General features: G+C 60.1%; 1 protein-coding gene and 3 pseudogenes across 1 annotated transcript in view; 3 read left to right on the top strand and 1 right to left on the bottom strand.

The window, feature by feature from the left end:
* Positions 1–21515, bottom strand: part of CSRP1 (cysteine and glycine rich protein 1) — a 269990-nt gene that overhangs the window by 41032 nt on the left and 207443 nt on the right. The gene's annotated exons all lie outside the window — the stretch shown is intronic.
* LOC138730763 (mitochondrial coenzyme A diphosphatase NUDT8 pseudogene) lies at positions 3633–4253 on the top strand (annotated as a pseudogene).
* LOC138730762 (mitochondrial coenzyme A diphosphatase NUDT8 pseudogene) lies at positions 9854–10707 on the top strand (annotated as a pseudogene).
* On the top strand, positions 16075–18188 carry LOC138730761 (mitochondrial coenzyme A diphosphatase NUDT8 pseudogene; annotated as a pseudogene).

Below are 21515 nucleotides of genomic sequence, written 5' to 3'. Positions count from 1 at the left end.
TTTTCAGCCCCAGGAGGGAAATGCACCTGGAAGGGCTTTACCCAAGACTTGGGTCCTTGACAGACACCCGGCTCCCTCTTTTGCAGGAAAGAGACTGTGTTGCACCACAAGCAGCTCTTCAAAATCCTTGCCTTGCTGCTCCTTGTCTTTCTTGGTGAGTTTTCCTGAGCAAAGCTGGGAAAGCGACGACCCAGCTGTGCTGGATACCAGCTTTCCTCTGGGACCAGGATGTGGCCCACGTGCTTCCTGAGCACGGCCACGCCTGGGACTGGCTTTTGGCCTCCCAGTCAGACCAGCAGCGTCCTGGCCGAGGCGCTACTGCAGCCACTGGAGCACGTGGCTCGCTCCGTCCGCGAGAGACGAGTGCAGCTCTTCCCAAGCCTCAGCTGGGGATTGCCGGAGGGGAGAGCCGTGCAGGGGGAGCGATGGAGAGGTGCCTCTCCCAGCGCATGGAGCCTGGTCTGGGTGCTCCCTCAAGCGCTGATGAGGAACAGGGCTGGGTTCTGGGGCACTGAGCACGCCTGGAGATCCCAGCCTTGTCTCCTCCAGCCCAGGCACGGCCAGGAGACTGCACCTGCCGGGATCGCTGGCCACCCCGCTCTGATAACTATCTCTTGATGCAATTGCAGTTTTCGGTTTTGGCTGGACCTGGCGCTCGGTTCCGACCCAGACGTCCACAGAGGTGGGTGACTTCGGTGGGGCCGGCACGTCCTGCGAGGAGGCGTTGCTGCCAGGGTCCAGCTGAGGCTCTTGAGCTGCCACGCAGGGTGGCCCAAAGCAGCAGCTTTTGCCGGCTCTTCCTAGGGAAGCCTCTCCTGGGAAGCCCTGGTGGCTCTGGCAGGGGAAGCTCCAATGGAGCATTTTTCCCTTTCAGGTACAGAGTAGTGTCAGTGTGGAAAAAGGCCTGCAGGAGCTGAGGTAAGAGATGTTTCCTGACTGGAATTGGCTCTGTGCAGGAGCGTCAGTCGACCTCGTGCTCCCTGCAGTCATCTTCCTCTCAGCCGGGGCTCCCGTCCTTCCCTGGTTCCTTTCCCTTTTGCTCAGTCTGGCGCGGAAGGGGAGCACGGGCACAGCAGGGACAGGGCGGGGGTCTCCCCTCTGGCTGAGCTCCCCCACTCCCAGAGGGAACGGGCCGCTCTCTGACAAGATCCGCTTTCCTCTTCCTGCAGGGAGTTTGGCTATGAGGATCGCCAAGTTTTGAAGCTTCAGAAAGAAGATGGGGCTGAGCTGACCGTGGGCCCAGAGGCCTTGGAAAAGGTGATCCTGCAGCTTTGGGAGGAGGCTGGGCTGGGCAGCAGCCCCAGGAAAGGGTTCCTTGCGGATGGTGGGGTCACCGCATCCTCTGCCCCATCTTGCCCGCATCCTCTGCCCCAGCCGGGTGGTGGATTTTCTCCCCAGTGTCCTTGCTCCCACACTCCTCCCTAACAGCGCCTTTTCAGGGGTGGGACGCAGGTGCTGGGCATCCCTGCAGAGCCCCTGGGCAGAGACGTGGCTCTGCTGGCCCCTGCCTGGGATGGGTTCAGATTCTGCTCTGCTCCGCAATGCTGAGGGGCCCCTGGGTCAGGCAGGGAAAGCCTCCGGCTTCTCTCCATTGCTTCACAGGCGCCTCATTTTCTAGCTGAAATCGAACGCCCCGGGCACACGAGTGCTCACACTTCTAGCTTTGTCAGCGGTTGTGTCGTTCCCAACGCGCTCTCACACTTCATTGCTGCTGTTCTGGTTGCAGGGCCAGGCTTCTCCAGGACTCCAACTGCACGTCCGAGTCCATAATGTCCAGGTGAACATCTTGAAAAGAGATGGACAGACTGGCCTCTCTGTGACGATTGACACCTCCCCCGTGCGGAAGGATGGCGCTGATTTGATAGAAATGAACAATCCAGGGTTAACACTTGAGACTGGGCCTGGCGTTCCTCCTTAAAACTGACCTTGGTATGTTGATAGAAGAAGCGCATAACAAAAGCCCAGAACTCAGCGCCTGAAAGTCCCTGAAACGTCCGTCCGTCCGTCCGGAGTATTGTACCAGCCCCCTTCGAGTGCTTGACATCTTTTAACCAATCTTGTAACTACTTAAGGTGCATGGACAGTACAGTAGGACCAATTGTAAGTTGTTTTATTAGCCTGTGCTCTGCTAGAAAAGTATATAAGGAGTGTTGTGTTTATGAATAAACGAGAACGACTATACTCACATTGAGATTTCATCGCTACTCGGGGTCCGACTCCCACTCCCACACCCCTGCAGAACATGGAGGTGGCTGGAGGGAGCGTCTGGCAAGGCTCTGGCCCTGGTGAAAAGACCTTCAAAACTCATCCAGTTCCAACCCCTCTGCCATGGGTAAGGACACGTCTTCCTCGATCAGGTTTCCCTTTCCAACTTTGAACATCTCTGGGTAGGTGGATCCAGTGGCCATTGCATGGGATTGGAAATGGAATTTCTTGGAGCTGCTTGTTTTCTTTCAGTCCCATTAAAGCTCATTAAACGTTGCTTCCAAGCTGCAAGCCTCACCTTCCCTCATTTCCCTTTTCCTGGGGTGGGTTAGTTTGGGACTAAAAGCTGCCCAGGTTAGCTGCTGTCCTGGCTGGCGGGGATAAACCGGGTCCCAGGAGCATTCCCCCAGAGCTCCTGAGAGAGGGGGCTGAGAGCAGCAATCCCAGGATGCGGAGGGTGTTCTCAGCACGGTCAGCAGCGTTCCTGGTCCATCGCGAAGTCGCAGGAGGGGCAGGATGTGTAGGACATGGTGGGGACGAAGCCATGGGGCTTGCTCCCCTGTCAACTTCCCTTTGAAATGGATCTCACGCTCAGAAAAGCTCCAACACCATCAGAGCAGGGAAACGCCACTGAGGGCGAGGAAGGTAAGCTCAGCGCTGCTTCTGGCGGTGAAGTCCTCAGGGGTGACCAAGTGCGTAGTGTCCTGGACAAACATGATGTCACCAGTTGCTTGTGGTTCTACTTGTGGTTCCCATGCAATAAGCCTTGACTTGTCGGAGCTTTATCCCCAAACCAGTTGTGCAGACCCAAAGATTCTTCTTTGGGGTTTCATAGAATCTTAGAATCACAGAATAGTTTAGGTTTGAAGGGACCTTAATGATCATCTACTTCCAACCCCCCTGCCATGGGCAGGGCCACCTCCCACTACATGACGCTGCCCACGGCTCCATCCAAATGGGCATGAACACCTCTAGGGATGGGGCAGCCCCAGCTTCCCTGGGCAGCCTGTTCCAGGGCCTCAGCGCTCTCACCCAAAACCCTGGATCAGAGGGGTGAGTGGGCCAGGATTGGGCTCCATCCACCCTGCAGGGGGCTGAGAGTCCATCTGGGGTGGGGTAAAAGCCCCAGCTCCCGGTGCCAAGGGCTCACGGCAAACCAGATGAATGAAACCAACTGTAAAGGGACTCAACCACCTCCCTGGGCAGCCTCTGACAGTGCCCAATGACCCTGCCAGTGTAAACATTTTTCCGAATTCCCAGTCTGATCCTGCCCTGGCGCATCTTGAGGCTGTTCCCCCTTGTCCTATCACCCATCACTCAGAGTATATGCATGGAAGGATTTCATTCTAGTCCTCCCCTGTCCCAGGGGGCGGCGGGGGGGGGGCGGTTCTCAGTCCCTCCGCGGTGCCCGGTGCGTCCCCGGGGCGATGCCGGCGGGGTGGGCCGCTCGGTGGCCCCCCGGGCCGCTGTGGGAGCGGCGCTGCCGGGCCTCGCTGCGCGGGGCGGGCCGGGCCGGGGCGGCGGTGCTGGTGCCGCTGTGCTCGCTGCGGGGCCGCCCCACGCTGCTCTTCACCCTCCGCTCCCGCCGCCTCGCGGGGCCCCACAGCGGCGACGTCAGCTTCCCCCGGGGGCGGCGGGAGCCGGCGGACCGGGACGCGGCGGCCACGGCGCTGAGGGAGACGCGGGAGGAGCTCGGGCTGCGGCTGCCGGAGGACGCGGTGTGGGGGCAGCTGAGGGAGATCCCGGACTGGCAGGGACAGCTGGTGGCTCCCATCGTGGCCAACCTGGGACCTCTGGAGGACCTAACGCTGACCCCCAACGCCGACGAGGTGGAGGAGGTCTTCACGCTGCCCCTGGATCACCTCCTGCGTGAGGAGAACCAGGGCTACACGCACTTCCGCACGGGCGGCCGCTACGCCTACACCTTGCCCGTCTTCCTCAACGGCCCCCACCGCGTCTGGGGGCTCACGGCCATCGTCACCGCGCTCACCCTGGAGCTGCTCGCGCCCGGCTGCTACCGCAAGAAAACCCACGTGCTGTCCCCCCCCAGGAGGGGTGACCCCCCCCAGGGCCACGCTTTTGGGGTGCTGGAAGAGCTTCCTCGGAGCAGATCATGGTGTCCCCCTTCACACGGACCTTGGAAGCCACCGTGCCCGCGGGTGCCGTCGAACACTGTGATTTGGTTAAAAACAAAGCCATATTTGGAACCTCTCGTGGCACGAGGATGGGACTGAGGTGCTGAGGGACATGGGTTAGTGATTGATGGGGATGGTTGGACTCGACGATCCAGTGGGTCCTCTCCAACCTGGTGATTCTGTGATTCTGTGATTCTGTGTGCACTGGGGATTTCATGGCCCGACATCTGCCTTTAGAAACTGTGTGGTTTGCCCTTGGTGGTGCAAGGCAGGGAGAGCCAGAATGGGCGCCGGGCTGGGTTCAAGGGCCCCATGGGCAGGGGCTCCCAGTGCAGCTCTGCTCCGTGCGGGGAGCAAATAGGCTCTTCCTGTGTGATGTCACAATCGCCACCGTGGTGTCCCAGCTGGCTGCCCACCAGGCCTTTGGAAGCACGGGGCAGCAGCCCTCAGACTGCCCTGGGACTGCTCCCCAGAGCAGACGTGCAGCGAGCAGGTCGCTGCTGTTCTCTCTGACTGGGCTTTTTCCCACCGGCCCCTGTGTGTGCGGGGAGCCTACACTTGCCGCGATGGCAAAGAGAAAGGCTCCTCAGAGGGGTTCTCGGGGTCAATGCCCCTATAACCTTAGGAGCAGGCAGGCCCATGGGTAGGAAGCAGGGGGTTCATGCCCAGGCTGTGAGGTCGGTTTGGGGGCAGGGCTGTGGCTGAACCCCGGTCTGTGAGGTGCAGAGCAGCGGGGTAGCCGCCAGCGGGGTTGTGGAGCAAAGCCCTGGGCTGGCCAAGTCCCCTCGGGAGGGGCTGGGGCTGGGCTGCCAGCCGGGCTCATTCTGCCGGCCCAGAGCCGGGGGCAGCAGGGGCTCCTGGGGAGCCAGGGATGGGGAAAGGAGAAGGGGGAGCCTTGCAAACCCCCAGGCTGCTGCTCTCTCGCTGTTAACGGGATGGCCCCGGCTCTGGCAAGGGTGTCCACTCTGGCTGCTGCTGCCGCCTCGGCTCCCACAGCCCGGGGCTGGGGAACAACCAGAACGTGGCTTTTTCCTCCCCCAGGAACGTTCACTTAGAAATGGAGCTCACGCTTCAAAAAAATAAAACTCCATCAGAGGAGGAAAATTCCACTGAGGGCAATGAAGGTAAGCTCAGCCCCGCTGCTGCTGTCAAGTCCTCAGGGGGGACCTTGGGGAGCTGTGCTGAGCCTGAGCTCTGGCCGGCTGGCCCAGGGGCAGGAGAAGGGCAGGCAGCCTCGCTCTTGGCCCCAGAGAGGGAGGGTGTCCCTCGGTGCTCGCCTCCCCGCTTCCAGGGAGCTTCCTGGAGAAGAGACCGCAGGAGATGGGACTCACTTTGCTCTGGTTTCTTCGCCCAGGGCCAGCCTGCACTATGCGACGCCAAGTGTCTAGTTCCATCACCTCCCTGGGGATGTGGCAGAGGAACATCTTCTTTCCTGTGTACGTACGACCTATTCCTACTGCGGGCGGGTGACAAACGGGATGTCTGAGGGTTGGTGCAAGCCCAGGGGAGAGCAGAGGGTGTTCTCCAGCCAGCAGCCCAGGGCTCCCGTTTGGGCCCTGAAGCTCAGACGCTGCTTGTACTGGGGCTGTTCCCCAGGAGAGCCAAGAGCAGAGCCCCCCGGCAGACACAGTCCCATGCGTCACATCTGTGGGACATCGAGGGAAAAGAGCCCTGCTTTCCAGCCAGAGCGACAGCAAGGGCCACCCCAGAGAGGCTGTGGCAAAGCAGGCTTTATTTGCAATACCTCTTCCCTTCCCCACATTGTTTCCCTTTGCTTTCGGAAGGTGCTCCTGAAGCCCTTCCTTTGGGCCAGAGCTGCTGGCAGTGTGGAATGGTGTGGACAGGAATCCTCTTCCTCCTGGATGCTGCTCCATCACCTCGCTGCCAGCAGCAGGTTTTCAGCCCCAGGAGGGAAATGCACCTGGAAGGGCTTTACCCAAGACTTGGGTCCTTGACAGACACCCGACTCCCTCTTTTGCAGGAAAGAGACTGTGTTGCACCACAAGCAGCTCTTCAAAATCCTTGCCTTGCTGCTCCTTGTCTTTCTTGGTGAGTTTTCCTGAGCAAAGCTGGGAAAGCGACGACCCAGCTGTGCTGGATACCAGCTTTCCTCTGGGACCAGGATGTGGCCCACGTGCTTCCTGAGCACGGCCACGCCTGGGACTGGCTTTTGGCCTCCCAGTCAGACCAGCAGCGTCCTGGCCGAGGCGCTACTGCAGCCACTGGAGCACGTGGCTCGCTCCGTCCGCGAGAGACGAGCGCAGCTCTTCCCAAGCCTCAGCTGGGGATTGCCGGAGGGGAGAGCCGTGCAGGGGGAGCGATGGAGAGGTGCCTCTCCCAGCGCATGGAGCCTGGTCTGGGTGCTCCCTCAAGCGCTGATGAGGAACAGGGCTGGGTTCTGGGGCACTGAGCACGCCTGGAGATCCCAGCCTTGTCTCCTCCAGCCCAGGCACGGCCAGGAGACTGCACCTGCCGGGATCGCTGGCCACCCCGCTCTGATAACTATCTCTTGATGCAATTGCAGTTTTCGGTTTTGGCTGGACCTGGCGCTCGGTTCCGACCCAGACGTCCACAGAGGTGGGTGACTTCGGTGGGGCCGGCACGTCCTGCGAGGAGGCGTTGCTGCCAGGGTCCAGCTGAGGCTCTTGAGCTGCCACGCAGGGTGGCCCAAAGCAGCAGCTTTTGCCGGCTCTTCCTAGGGAAGCCTCTCCTGGGAAGCCCTGGTGGCTCTGGCAGGGGAAGCTCCAATGGAGCATTTTTCCCTTTCAGGTACAGAGTAGTGTCAGTGTGGAAAAAGGCCTGCAGGAGCTGAGGTAAGAGATGTTTCCTGACTGGAATTGGCTCTGTGCAGGAGCGTCAGTCGACCTCGTGCTCCCCCTGCAGTCATCTTCCTCTCAGCCGGGCTCCCGTCCTTCCCTGGTTCCTTTCCCTTTTGCTCAGTCTGGCGCGGAAGGGGAGCACGGGCACAGCAGGGACAGGGCGGGGGTCTCCCCTCTGGCTGAGCTCCCCCACTCCCAGAGGGAACGGGCCGCTCTCTGACAAGATCCGCTTTCCTCTTCCTGCAGGGAGTTTGGCTATGAGGATCGCCAAGTTTTGAAGCTTCAGAAAGAAGATGGGGCTGAGCTGACCGTGGGCCCAGAGGCCTTGGAAAAGGTGATCCTGCAGCTTTGGGAGGAGGCTGGGCTGGGCAGCAGCCCCAGGAAAGGGTTCCTTGCGGATGGTGGGGTCACCGCATCCTCTGCCCCATCTTGCCCGCATCCTCTGCCCCAGCCGGGTGGTGGATTTTCTCCCCAGTGTCCTTGCTCCCACACTCCTCCCTAACAGCGCCTTTTCAGGGGTGGGACGCAGGTGCTGGGCATCCCTGCAGAGCCCCTGGGCAGAGACGTGGCTCTGCTGGCCCCTGCCTGGGATGGGTTCAGATTCTGCTCTGCTCCGCAATGCTGAGGGGCCCCTGGGTCAGGCAGGGAAAGCCTCCGGCTTCTCTCCATTGCTTCACAGGCGCCTCATTTTCTAGCTGAAATCGAACGCCCGGGCACACGAGTGCTCACACTTCTAGCTTTGTCAGCGGTTGTGTCGTTCCCAACGCGCTCTCACACTTCATTGCTGCTGTTCTGGTTGCAGGGTCAGGCTTCTCCAGGACTCCAACTGCACGTCCGAGTCCATAATGTCCAGGTGAACATCTTGAAAAGAGATGGACAGACTGGCCTCTCTGTGACGATTGACACCTCCCCCGTGCGGAAGGATGGCGCTGATTTGATAGAAATGAACAATCCAGGGTTAACACTTGAGACTGGGCCTGGCGTTCCTCCTTAAAACTGACCTTGGTATGTTGATAGAAGAAGCGCATAACAAAAGCCCAGAACTCAGCGCCTGAAAGTCCCTGAAACGTCCGGAGTATTGTACCAGCCCCCTTCGAGTGCTTGACATCTTTTAACCAATCTTGTAACTACTTAAGGTGCATGGACAGTACAGTAGGACCAATTGTAAGTTGTTTTATTAGCCTGTGCTCTGCTAGAAAAGTATATAAGGAGTGTTGTGTTTATGAATAAACGAGAACGACTATACTCACATTGAGATTTCATCGCTACTCGGGGTCCGACTCCCACTCCCACACCCCTGCAGAACATGGAGGTGGCTGGAGGGAGCGTCTGGCAAGGCTCTGGCCCTGGTGAAAAGACCTTCAAAACTCATCCAGTTCCAACCCCTCTGCCATGGGTAAGGACACGTCTTCCTCGATCAGGTTTCCCTTTCCAACTTTGAACATCTCTGGGTACGTGGATCCAGTGGCCATTGCATGGGATTGGAAATGGAATTTCTTGGAGCTGCTTGTTTTCTTTCAGTCCCATTAAAGCTCATTAAACGTTGCTTCCAAGCTGCAAGCCTCACCTTCCCTCATTTCCCTTTTCCTGGGGTGGGTTAGTTTGGGACTAAAAGCTGCCCAGGTTAGCTGCTGTCCTGGCTGGCGGGGATAAACCGGGTCCCAGGAGCATTCCCCCAGAGCTCCTGAGAGAGGGGGCTGAGAGCAGCAATCCCAGGATGCGGAGGGTGTTCTCAGCACGGTCAGCAGCGTTCCTGGTCCATCGCGAAGTCGCAGGAGGGGCAGGATGTGTAGGACATGGTGGGGACGAAGCCATGGGGCTTGCTCCCCTGTCAACTTCCCTTTGAAATGGATCTCACGCTCAGAAAAGCTCCAACACCATCAGAGCAGGGAAACGCCACTGAGGGCGAGGAAGGTAAGCTCAGCGCTGCTTCTGGCGGTGAAGTCCTCGGGGTGACCAAGTGCGTAGTGTCCTGGACAAACATGATGTCACCAGTTGCTTGTGGTTCTACTTGTGGTTCCCATGCAATAAGCCTTGACTTGTCGGAGCTTTATCCCCAAACCAGTTGTGCAGACCCAAAGATTCTTCTTTGGGGTTTCATAGAATCTTAGAATCACAGAATAGTTTAGGTTTGAAGGGACCTTAATGATCATCTACTTCCAACCCCCCTGCCATGGGCAGGGCCACCTCCCACTACATGACGCTGCCCACGGCTCCATCCAAATGGGCATGAACACCTCTAGGGATGGGGCAGCCCCAGCTTCCCTGGGCAGCCTGTTCCAGGGCCTCAGCGCTCTCACCCAAAACCCTGGATCAGAGGGGTGAGTGGGCCAGGATTGGGCTCCATCCACCCTGCAGGGGGCTGAGAGTCCATCTGGGGTGGGGTAAAAGCCCCAGCTCCCGGTGCCAAGGGCTCACGGCAAACCAGATGAATGAAACCAACTGTAAAGGGACTCAACCACCTCCCTGGGCAGCCTCTGACAGTGCCCAATGACCCTGCCAGTGTAAACATTTTTCCGAATTCCCAGTCTGATCCTGCCCTGGCGCATCTTGAGGCTGTTCCCCCTTGTCCTATCACCCATCACTCAGAGTATATGCATGGAAGGATTTCATTCTAGTCCTCCCCTGTCCCAGGGGGCGGCGGGGGGGGGCGGTTCTCAGTCCCTCCGCGGTGCCCGGTGCGTCCCCGGGGCGATGCCGGCGGGGTGGGCCGCTCGGTGGCCCCCCGGGCCGCTGTGGGAGCGGCGCTGCCGGGCCTCGCTGCGCGGGGCGGGCCGGGCCGGGGCGGCGGTGCTGGTGCCGCTGTGCTCGCTGCGGGGCCGCCCCACGCTGCTCTTCACCCTCCGCTCCCGCCGCCTCGCGGGGCCCCACAGCGGCGACGTCAGCTTCCCCCGGGGGCGGCGGGAGCCGGCGGACCGGGACGCGGCGGCCACGGCGCTGAGGGAGACGCGGGAGGAGCTCGGGCTGCGGCTGCCGGAGGACGCGGTGTGGGGGCAGCTGAGGGAGATCCCGGACTGGCAGGGACAGCTGGTGGCTCCCATCGTGGCCAACCTGGGACCTCTGGAGGACCTAACGCTGACCCCCAACGCCGACGAGGTGGAGGAGGTCTTCACGCTGCCCCTGGATCACCTCCTGCGTGAGGAGAACCAGGGCTACACGCACTTCCGCACGGGCGGCCGCTACGCCTACACCTTGCCCGTCTTCCTCAACCGCCCCCACCGCGTCTGGGGGCTCACGGCCATCGTCACCGCGCTCACCCTGGAGCTGCTCGCGCCCGGCTGCTACCGCAAGAAAACCCACGTGCTGTCCCCCCCCAGGAGGGGTGACCCCCCCCAGGGCCACGCTTTTGGGGTGCTGGAAGAGCTTCCTCGGAGCAGATCATGGTGTCCCCCTTCACACGGACCTTGGAAGCCACCGCGCCCGCGGGTGCCGTCGAACACTGTGATTTGGTTAAAAACAAAGCCATATTTGGAACCTCTCGTGGCACGAGGATGGGACTGAGGTGCTGAGGGACATGGGTTAGTGATTGATGGGGATGGTTGGACTCGACGATCCAGTGGGTCCTCTCCAACCTGGTGATTCTGTGATTCTGTGATTCTGTGTGCACTGGGGATTTCATGGCCCGACATCTGCCTTTAGAAACTGTGTGGTTTGCCCTTGGTGGTGCAAGGCAGGGAGAGCCAGAATGGGCGCCGGGCTGGGTTCAAGGGCCCCATGGGCAGGGGCTCCCAGTGCAGCTCTGCTCCGTGCGGGGAGCAAATAGGCTCTTCCTGTGTGATGTCACAATCGCCACCGTGGTGTCCCAGCTGGCTGCCCACCAGGCCTTTGGAAGCACGGGGCAGCAGCCCTCAGACTGCCCTGGGACTGCTCCCCAGAGCAGACGTGCAGCGAGCAGGTCGCTGCTGTTCTCTCTGACTGGGCTTTTTCCCACCGGCCCCTGTGTGTGCGGGGAGCCTACACTTGCCGCGATGGCAAAGAGAAAGGCTCCTCAGAGGGGTTCTCGGGGTCAATGCCCCTATAACCTTAGGAGCAGGCAGGCCCATGGGTAGGAAGCAGGGGGTTCATGCCCAGGCTGTGGGGTCGGTTTGGGGGCAGGGCTGTGGCTGAACCCCGGTCTGTGAGGTGCAGAGCAGCAGGGTAGCCGCCAGCGGGGTTGTGGAGCAAAGCCCTGGGCTGGCCAAGTCCCCTCGGGAGGGGCTGGGGCTGGGCTGCCAGCCGGGCTCATTCTGCTGGCCCAGAGCCGGGGGCAGCAGGGGCTCCTGGGGAGCCAGGGATGGGGAAAGGAGAAGGGGGAGCCTTGCAAACCCCCAGGCTGCTGCTCTCTCGCTGTTAACGGGATGGCCCCGGCTCTGGCAAGGGTGTCCACTCTGGCTGCTGCTGCCGCCTCGGCTCCCACAGCCCGGGGCTGGGGAACAACCAGAACGTGGCTTTTTCCTCCCCCAGGAACGTTCACTTAGAAACGGAGCTCACGCTTCAAAAAAATAAAACTCCATCAGAGGAGGAAAATTCCACTGAGGGCAATGAAGGTAAGCTCAGCCCCGCTGCTGCTGTCAAGTCCTCAGGGGGGACCTTGGGGAGCTGTGCTGAGCCTGAGCTCTGGCCGGCTGGCCCAGGGGCAGGAGAAGGGCAGGCAGCCTCGCTCTTGGCCCCAGAGAGGGAGGGCGTCCCTCGGTGCTCGCCTCCCCGCTTCCAGGGAGCTTCCTGGAGAAGAGACCGCAGGAGATGGGACTCACTTTGCTCTGGTTTCTTCGCCCAGGGCCAGCCTGCACTATGCGACGCCTAGTGTCTAGTTCCATCACCTCCCTGGGGATGTGGCAGAGGAACATCTTCTTTCCTGTGTACGTACGACCTATTCCTACTGCGGGCGGGTGACAAACGGGATGTCTGAGGGTTGGTGCAAGCCCAGGGGAGAGCAGAGGGTGTTCTCCAGCCAGCAGCCCAGGGCTCCCGTTTGGGCCCTGAAGCTCAGACGCTGCTTGTACTGGGGCTGTTCCCCAGGAGAGCCAAGAGCAGAGCCCCCCGGCAGACACAGTCCCATGCGTCACATCTGTGGGACATCGAGGGAAAAGAGCCCTGCTTTCCAGCCAGAGCGACAGCAAGGGCCACCCCAGAGAGGCTGTGGCAAAGCAGGCTTCATTTGCAATACCTCTTCCCTTCCCCACATTGTTTCCCTTTGCTTTCGGAAGGTGCTCCTGAAGCCCTTCCTTTGGGCCAGAGCTGCTGGCAGTGTGGAATGGTGTGGACAGGAATCCTCTTCCTCCTGGATGCTGCTCCATCACCTCGCTGCCAGCAGCAGGTTTTCAGCCCCAGGAGGGAAATGCACCTGGAAGGGCTTTACCCAAGACTTGGGTCCTTGACAGACACCCGACTCCCTCTTTTGCAGGAAAGAGACTGTGTTGCACCACAAGCAGCTCTTCAAAATCCTTGCCTTGCTGCTCCTTGTCTTTCTTGGTGGGTGAGTTTTCCTGAGCAAAGCTGGGAAAGCGACGACCCAGCTGTGCTGGATACCAGCTTTCCTCTGGGACCAGGATGTGGCCCACGTGCTTCCTGAGCACGGCCACGCCTGGGACTGGCTTTTGGCCTCCCAGTCAGACCAGCAGCGTCCTGGCCGAGGCGCTACTGCAGCCACTGGAGCACGTGGCTCGCTCCGTCCGCGAGAGACGAGCGCAGCTCTTCCCAAGCCTCAGCTGGGATTGCCGGAGGGGAGAGCCGTGCAGGGGGAGCGATGGAGAGGTGCCTCTCCCAGCGCATGGAGCCTGGTCTGGGTGCTCCCTCAAGCGCTGATGAGGAACAGGGCTGGGTTCTGGGGCACTGAGCACGCCTGGAGATCCCAGCCTTGTCTCCTCCAGCCCAGGCACGGCCAGGAGACTGCACCTGCCGGGATCGCTGGCCACCCCGCTCTGATAACTATCTCTTGATGCAATTGCAGTTTTCGGTTTTGGCTGGACCTGGCGCTCGGTTCCGACCCAGACGTCCACAGAGGTGGGTGACTTCGGTGGGGCCGGCACGTCCTGCGAGGAGGCGTTGCTGCCAGGGTCCAGCTGAGGCTCTTGAGCTGCCACGCAGGGTGGCCCAAAGCAGCAGCTTTTGCCGGCTCTTCCTAGGGAAGCCTCTCCTGGGAAGCCCTGGTGGCTCTGGCAGGGGAAGCTCCAATGGAGCATTTTTCCCTTTCAGGTACAGAGTAGTGTCAGTGTGGAAAAAGGCCTGCAGGAGCTGAGGTAAGAGATGTTTCCTGACTGGAATTGGCTCTGTGCAGGGAGCGTCAGTCGACCTCGTGCTCCCTGCAGTCATCTTCCTCTCAGCCGGGGCTCCCGTCCTTCCCTGGTTCCTTTCCCTTTTGCTCAGTCTGGCGCGGAAGGGGAGCACGGGCACAGCAGGGACAGGGCGGGGGTCTCCCCTCTGGCTGAGCTCCCCCACTCCCAGAGGGAACGGGCCGCTCTCTGACAAGATCCGCTTTCCTCTTCCTGCAGGGAGTTTGGCTATGAGGATCGCCAAGTTTTGAAGCTTCAGAAAGAAGATGGGGCTGAGCTGACCGTGGGCCCAGAGGCCTTGGAAAAGGTGATCCTGCAGCTTTGGGAGGAGGCTGGGCTGGGCAGCAGCCCCAGGAAAGGGTTCCTTGCGGATGGTGGGGTCACCGCATCCTCTGCCCCATCTTGCCCGCATCCTCTGCCCCAGCCGGGTGGTGGATTTTCTCCCCAGTGTCCTTGCTCCCACACTCCTCCCTAACAGCGCCTTTTCAGGGGTGGGACGCAGGTGCTGGGCATCCTGCAGAGCCCCTGGGCAGAGACGTGGCTCTGCTGGCCCCTGCCTGGGATGGGTTCAGATTCTGCTCTGCTCCGCAATGCTGAGGGCCCCTGGGTCAGGCAGGGAAAGCCTCCGGCTTCTCTCCATTGCTTCACAGGCGCCTCATTTTCTAGCTGAAATCGAACGCCCCGGCACACGAGTGCTCACACTTCTAGCTTTGTCAGCGGTTGTGTCGTTCCCAACGCGCTCTCACACTTCATTGCTGCTGTTCTGGTTGCAGGGTCAGGCTTCTCCAGGACTCCACTGCACGTCCGAGTCCCATAATGTCCAGGTGAACATCTTGAAAAGAGATGGACAGACTGGCCTCTCTGTGACGATTGACACCTCCCCCGTGCGGAAGGATGGCGCTGATTTGATAGAAATGAACAATCCAGGGTTAACACTTGAGACTGGGCCTGGCGTTCCTCCTTAAAACTGACCTTGGTATGTGATAGAAGAAGCGCATAACAAAAGCCCAGAACTCAGCGCCTGAAAGTCCCTGAAACGTCCGGAGTATTGTACCAGCCCCCTTCGAGTGCTTGACATCTTTTAACCAATCTTGTAACTACTTAAGGTGCATGGACAGTACAGTAGGACCAATTGTAAGTTGTTTTATTAGCCTGTGCTCTGCTAGAAAAGTATATAAGGAGTGTTGTGTTTATGAATAAACGAGAACGACTATACTCACATTGAGATTTCATCGCTACTCGGGGTCCGACTCCCACTCCCACACCCCTGCAGAACATGGAGGTGGCTGGAGGGAGCGTCTGGCAAGGCTCTGGCCCTGGTGAAAAGACCTTCAAAACTCATCCAGTTCCAACCCCTCTGCCATGGGTAAGGACACGTCTTCCTCGATCAGGTTTCCCTTTCCAACTTTGAACATCTCTGGGTACGTGGATCCAGTGGCCATTGCATGGGATTGGAAATGGAATTTCTTGGAGCTGCTTGTTTTCTTTCAGTCCCATTAAAGCTCATTAAACGTTGCTTCCAAGCTGCAAGCCTCACCTTCCCTCATTTCCCTTTTCCTGGGGTGGGTTAGTTTGGGACTAAAAGCTGCCCAGGTTAGCTGCTGTCCTGGCTGGCGGGGATAAACCGGGTCCCAGGAGCATTCCCCCAGAGCTCCTGAGAGAGGGGGCTGAGAGCAGCAATCCCAGGATGCGGAGGGTGTTCTCAGCACGGTCAGCAGCGTTCCTGGTCCATCGCGAAGTCGCAGGAGGGGCAGGATGTGTAGGACATGGTGGGGACGAAGCCATGGGGCTTGCTCCCCTGTCAACTTCCCTTTGAAATGGATCTCACGCTCAGAAAAGCTCCAACACCATCAGAGCAGGGAAACGCCACTGAGGGCGAGGAAGGTAAGCTCAGCGCTGCTTCTGGCGGTGAAGTCCTCGGGGTGACCAAGTGCGTAGTGTCCTGGACAAACATGATGTCACCAGTTGCTTGTGGTTCTACTTGTGGTTCCCATGCAATAAGCCTTGACTTGTCGGAGCTTTATCCCCAAACCAGTTGTGCAGACCCAAAGATTCTTCTTTGGGGTTTCATAGAATCTTAGAATCACAGAATAGTTTAGGTTTGAAGGGACCTTAATGATCATCTACTTCCAACCCCCCTGCCATGGGCAGGGCCACCTCCCACTACATGACGCTGCCCACGGCTCCATCCAAATGGGCATGAACACCTCTAGGGATGGGGCAGCCCCAGCTTCCCTGGGCAGCCTGTTCCAGGGCCTCAGCGCTCTCACCCAAAACCCTGGATCAGAGGGGTGAGTGGGCCAGGATTGGGCTCCATCCACCCTGCAGGGGGCTGAGAGTCCATCTGGGGTGGGGTAAAAGCCCCAGCTCCCGGTGCCAAGGGCTCACGGCAAACCAGATGAATGAAACCAACTGTAAAGGGACTCAACCACCTCCCTGGGCAGCCTCTGACAGTGCCCAATGACCCTGCCAGTGTAAACATTTTTCCGAATTCCCAGTCTGATCCTGCCCTGGCGCATCTTGAGGCTGTTCCCCCTTGTCCTATCACCCATCACTCAGAGTATATGCATGGAAGGATTTCATTCTAGTCCTCCCCTGTCCCAGGGGGCGGCGGGGGGGGGCGGTTCTCAGTCCCTCCGCGGTGCCCGGTGCGTCCCCGGGGCGATGCCGGCGGGGTGGGCCGCTCGGTGGCCCCCCGGGCCGCTGTGGGAGCGGCGCTGCCGGGCCTCGCTGCGCGGGGCGGGCCGGGCCGGGGCGGCGGTGCTGGTGCCGCTGTGCTCGCTGCGGGGCCGCCCCACGCTGCTCTTCACCCTCCGCTCCCGCCGCCTCGCGGGGCCCCACAGCGGCGACGTCAGCTTCCCCCGGGGGCGGCGGGAGCCGGCGGACCGGGACGCGGCGGCCACGGCGCTGAGGGAGACGCGGGAGGAGCTCGGGCTGCGGCTGCCGGAGGACGCGGTGTGGGGGCAGCTGAGGGAGATCCCGGACTGGCAGGGACAGCTGGTGGCTCCCATCGTGGCCAACCTGGGACCTCTGGAGGACCTAACGCTGACCCCCAACGCCGACGAGGTGGAGGAGGTCTTCACGCTGCCCCTGGATCACCTCCTGCGTGAGGAGAACCAGGGCTACACGCACTTCCGCACGGGCGGCCGCTACGCCTACACCTTGCCCGTCTTCCTCAACCGCCCCCACCGCGTCTGGGGGCTCACGGCCATCGTCACCGCGCTCACCCTGGAGCTGCTCGCGCCCGGCTGCTACCGCAAGAAAACCCACGTGCTGTCCCCCCCCAGGAGGGGTGACCCCCCCCAGGGCCATGCTTTTGGGGTGCTGGAAGAGCTTCCTCGGAGCAGATCGTGGTGTCCCCCTTCACACGGACCTTGGAAGCCACCGCGCCCGCGGGTGCCGTCGAACACTGTGATTTGGTTAAAAACAAAGCCATATTTGGAACCTCTCGTGGCACGAGGATGGGACTGAGGTGCTGAGGGACATGGGTTAGTGATTGATGGGGATGGTTGGACTCGACGATCCAGTGGGTCCTCTCCAACCTGGTGATTCTGTGATTCTGTGATTCTGTGTGCACTGGGGATTTCATGGCCCGACATCTGCCTTTAGAAACTGTGTGGTTTGCCCTTGGTGGTGCAAGGCAGGGAGAGCCAGAATGGGCGCCGGGCTGGGTTCAAGGGCCCCATGGGCAGGGGCTCCCAGTGCAGCTCTGCTCCGTGCGGGGAGCAAATAGGCTCTTCCTGTGTGATGTCACAATCGCCACCGTGGTGTCCCAGCTGGCTGCCCACCAGGCCTTTGGAAGCACGGGGCAGCAGCCCTCAGACTGCCCTGGGACTGCTCCCCAGAGCAGACGTGCAGCGAGCAGGTCGCTGCTGTTCTCTCTGACTGGGCTTTTTCCCACCGGCCCCTGTGTGTGCGGGGAGCCTACACTTGCCGCGATGGCAAAGAGAAAGGCTCCTCAGAGGGGTTCTCGGGGTCAATGCCCCTATAACCTTAGGAGCAGGCAGGCCCATGGGTAGGAAGCAGGGGGTTCATGCCCAGGCTGTGAGGTCGGTTTGGGGGCAGGGCTGTGGCTGAACCCCGGTCTGTGAGGTGCAGAGCAGCGGGGTAGCCGCCAGCGGGGTTGTGGAGCAAAGCCCTGGGCTGGCCAAGTCCCCTCGGGAGGGGCTGGGGCTGGGCTGCCAGCCGGGCTCATTCTGCTGGCCCAGAGCCGGGGGCAGCAGGGGCTCCTGGGGAGCCAGGGATGGGGAAAGGAGAAGGGGGGGCCTTGCAAACCCCCAGGCTGCTGCTCTCTCGCTGTTAACGGGATGGCCCCGGCTCTGGCAAGGGTGTCCACTCTGGCTGCTGCTGCCGCCTCGGCTCCCACAGCCCGGGGCTGGGGAACAACCAGAACGTGGCTTTTTCCTCCCCCAGGAACGTTCACTTAGAAATGGAGCTCACGCTTCAAAAAAATAAAACTCCATCAGAGGAGGAAAATTCCACTGAGGGCAATGAAGGTAAGCTCAGCCCCGCTGCTGCTGTCAAGTCCTCAGGGGGGACCTTGGGGAGCTGTGCTGAGCCTGAGCTCTGGCCGGCTGGCCCAGGGGCAGGAGAAGGGCAGGCTGCCTCGCTCTTGGCCCCAGAGAGGGAGGGCGTCCCTCGGTGCTCGCCTCCCCGCTTCCAGGGAGCTTCCTGGAGAAGAGACCGCAGGAGATGGGACTCACTTTGCTCTGGTTTCTTCGCCCAGGGCCAGCCTGCACTATGCGACGCCAAGTGTCTAGTTCCATCACCTCCCTGGGGATGTGGCAGAGGAACATCTTCTTTCCTGTGTACGTACGACCCATTCCTACTGCGGGCGGGTGACAAACGGGATGTCTGAGGGTTGGTGCAAGCCCAGGGGAGAGCAGAGGGTGTTCTCCAGCCAGCAGCCCAGGGCTCCCGTTTGGGCCCTGAAGCTCAGACGCTGCTTGTACTGGGGCTGTTCCCCAGGAGAGCCAAGAGCAGAGCCCCCCGGCAGACACAGTCCCATGCGTCACATCTGTGGGACATCGAGGGAAAAGAGCCCTGCTTTCCAGCCAGAGCGACAGCAAGGGCCACCCCAGAGAGGCTGTGGCAAAGCAGGCTTTATTTGCAATACCTCTTCCCTTCCCCACATTGTTTCCCTTTGCTTTCGGAAGGTGCTCCTGAAGCCCTTCCTTTGGGCCAGAGCTGCTGGCAGTGTGGAATGGTGTGGACAGGAATCCTCTTCCTCCTGGATGCTGCTCCATCACCTCGCTGCCAGCAGCAGGTTTTCAGCCCCAGGAGGGAAATGCACCTGGAAGGGCTTTACCCAAGACTTGGGTCCTTGACAGACACCCGACTCCCTCTTTTGCAGGAAAGAGACTGTGTTGCACCACAAGCAGCTCTTCAAAATCCTTGCCTTGCTGCTCCTTGTCTTTCTTGGTGAGTTTTCCTGAGCAAAGCTGGGAAAGCGACGACCCAGCTGTGCTGGATACCAGCTTTCCTCTGGGACCAGGATGTGGCCCACGTGCTTCCTGAGCACGGCCACGCCTGGGACTGGCTTTTGGCCTCCCAGTCAGACCAGCAGCGTCCTGGCCGAGGCGCTACTGCAGCCACTGGAGCACGTGGCTCGCTCCGTCCGCGAGAGACGAGTGCAGCTCTTCCCAAGCCTCAGCTGGGGATTGCCGGAGGGGAGAGCCGTGCAGGGGGAGCGTTGGAGAGGTGCCTCTCCCAGCGCATGGAGCCTGGTCTGGGTGCTCCCTCAAGCGCTGATGAGGAACAGGGCTGGGTTCTGGGGCACTGAGCACGCCTGGAGATCCCAGCCTTGTCTCCTCCAGCCCGGGCACGGCCAGGAGACTGCACCTGCCAGGATCGCTGGCCACCCCGCTCTGATAACTATCTCTTGATGCAATTGCAGTTTTCGGTTTTGGCTGGACCTGGCGCTCGGTTCCGACCCAGACGTCCACAGAGGTGGGTGACTTCGGTGGGGCCGGCACGTCCTGCGAGGAGGCGTTGCTGCCAGGGTCCAGCTGAGGCTCTTGAGCTGCCACGCAGGGTGGCCCAAAGCAGCAGCTTTTGCCGGCTCTTCCTAGGGAAGCCTCTCCTGGGAAGCCCTGGTGGCTCTGGCAGGGGAAGCTCCAATGGAGCATTTTTCCCTTTCAGGTACAGAGTAGTGTCAGTGTGGAAAAAGGCCTGCAGGAGCTGAGGTAAGAGATGTTTCCTGACTGGAATTGGCTCTGTGCAGGAGCGTCAGTCGACCTCGTGCTCCCTGCAGTCATCTTCCTCTCAGCCGGGGCTCCCGTCCTTCCCTGGTTCCTTTCCCTTTTGCTCAGTCTGGCGCGGAAGGGGAGCACGGGCACAGCAGGGACAGGGCGGGGGTCTCCCCTCTGGCTGAGCTCCCCCACTCCCAGAGGGAACGGGCCGCTCTCTGACAAGATCCGCTTTCCTCTTCCTGCAGGGAGTTTGGCTATGAGGATCGCCAAGTTTTGAAGCTTCAGAAAGAAGATGGGGCTGAGCTGACCGTGGGCCCAGAGGCCTTGGAAAAGGTGATCCTGCAGCTTTGGGAGGAGGCTGGGCTGGGCAGCAGCCCCAGGAAAGGGTTCCTTGCGGATGGTGGGGTCACCGCATCCTCTGCCCCATCTTGCCCGCATCCTCTGCCCCAGCCGGGTGGTGGATTTTCTCCCCAGTGTCCTTGCTCCCACACTCCTCCCTAACAGCGCCTTTTCAGGGGTGGGACGCAGGTGCTGGGCATCCCTGCAGAGCCCCTGGGCAGAGACGTGGCTCTGCTGGCCCCTGCCTGGGATGGGTTCAGATTCTGCTCTGCTCCGCAATGCTGAGGGGCCCCTGGGTCAGGCAGGGAAAGCCTCCGGCTTCTCTCCATTGCTTCACAGGCGCCTCATTTTCTAGCTGAAATCGAACGCCCCGGGCACACGAGTGCTCACACTTCTAGCTTTGTCAGCGGTTGTGTCGTTCCCAACGCGCTCTCACACTTCATTGCTGCTGTTCTGGTTGCAGGGTCAGGCTTCTCCAGGACTCCAACTGCACGTCCGAGTCCATAATGTCCAGGTGAACATCTTGAAAAGAGATGGACAGACTGGCCTCTCTGTGACGATTGACACCTCCCCCGTGCGGAAGGATGGCGCTGATTTGATAGAAATGAACAATCCAGGGTTAACACTTGAGACTGGGCCTGGCGTTCCTCCTTAAAACTGACCTTGGTATGTTGATAGAAGAAGCGCATAACAAAAGCCCAGAACTCAGCGCCTGAAAGTCCCTGAAACGTCCGTCCGGAGTATTGTACCAGCCCCCTTCGAGTGCTTGACATCTTTTAACCAATCTTGTAACTACTTAAGGTGCATGGACAGTACAGTAGGACCAATTGTAAGTTGTTTTATTAGCCTGTGCTCTGCTAGAAAAGTATATAAGGAGTGTTGTGTTTATGAATAAACGAGAACGACTATACTCACATTGAGATTTCATCGCTACTCGGGGTCCGACTCCCACTCCCACACCCCTGCAGAACATGGAGGTGGCTGGAGGGAGCGTCTGGCAAGGCTCTGGCCCTGGTGAAAAGACCTTCAAAACTCATCCAGTTCCAACCCCTCTGCCATGGGTAAGGACACGTCTTCCTCGATCAGGTTTCCCTTTCCAACTTTGAACATCTCTGGGTACGTGGATCCAGTGGCCATTGCATGGGATTGGAAATGGAATTTCTTGGAGCTGCTTGTTTTCTTTCAGTCCCATTAAAGCTCATTAAACGTTGCTTCCAAGCTGCAAGCCTCACCTTCCCTCATTTCCCTTTTCCTGGGGTGGGTTAGTTTGGGACTAAAAGCTGCCCAGGTTAGCTGCTGTCCTGGCTGGCGGGGATAAACCGGGTCCCAGGAGCATTCCCCCAGAGCTCCTGAGAGAGGGGGCTGAGAGCAGCAATCCCAGGATGCGGAGGGTGTTCTCAGCACGGTCAGCAGCGTTCCTGGTCCATCGCGAAGTCGCAGGAGGGGCAGGATGTGTAGGACATGGTGGGGACGAAGCCATGGGGCTTGCTCCCCTGTCAACTTCCCTTTGAAATGGATCTCACGCTCAGAAAAGCTCCAACACCATCAGAGCAGGGAAACGCCACTGAGGGCGAG

The sequence above is a fragment of the Phaenicophaeus curvirostris genome, chromosome 24 (assembly GCF_032191515.1).
Source record: "Phaenicophaeus curvirostris isolate KB17595 chromosome 24, BPBGC_Pcur_1.0, whole genome shotgun sequence".
Classification (NCBI taxonomy): domain Eukaryota; kingdom Metazoa; phylum Chordata; class Aves; order Cuculiformes; family Cuculidae; genus Phaenicophaeus; species Phaenicophaeus curvirostris.
Note: the sequence above shows the minus strand (reverse complement) of the source record. Positions and strands in the feature narration are given on the sequence as shown.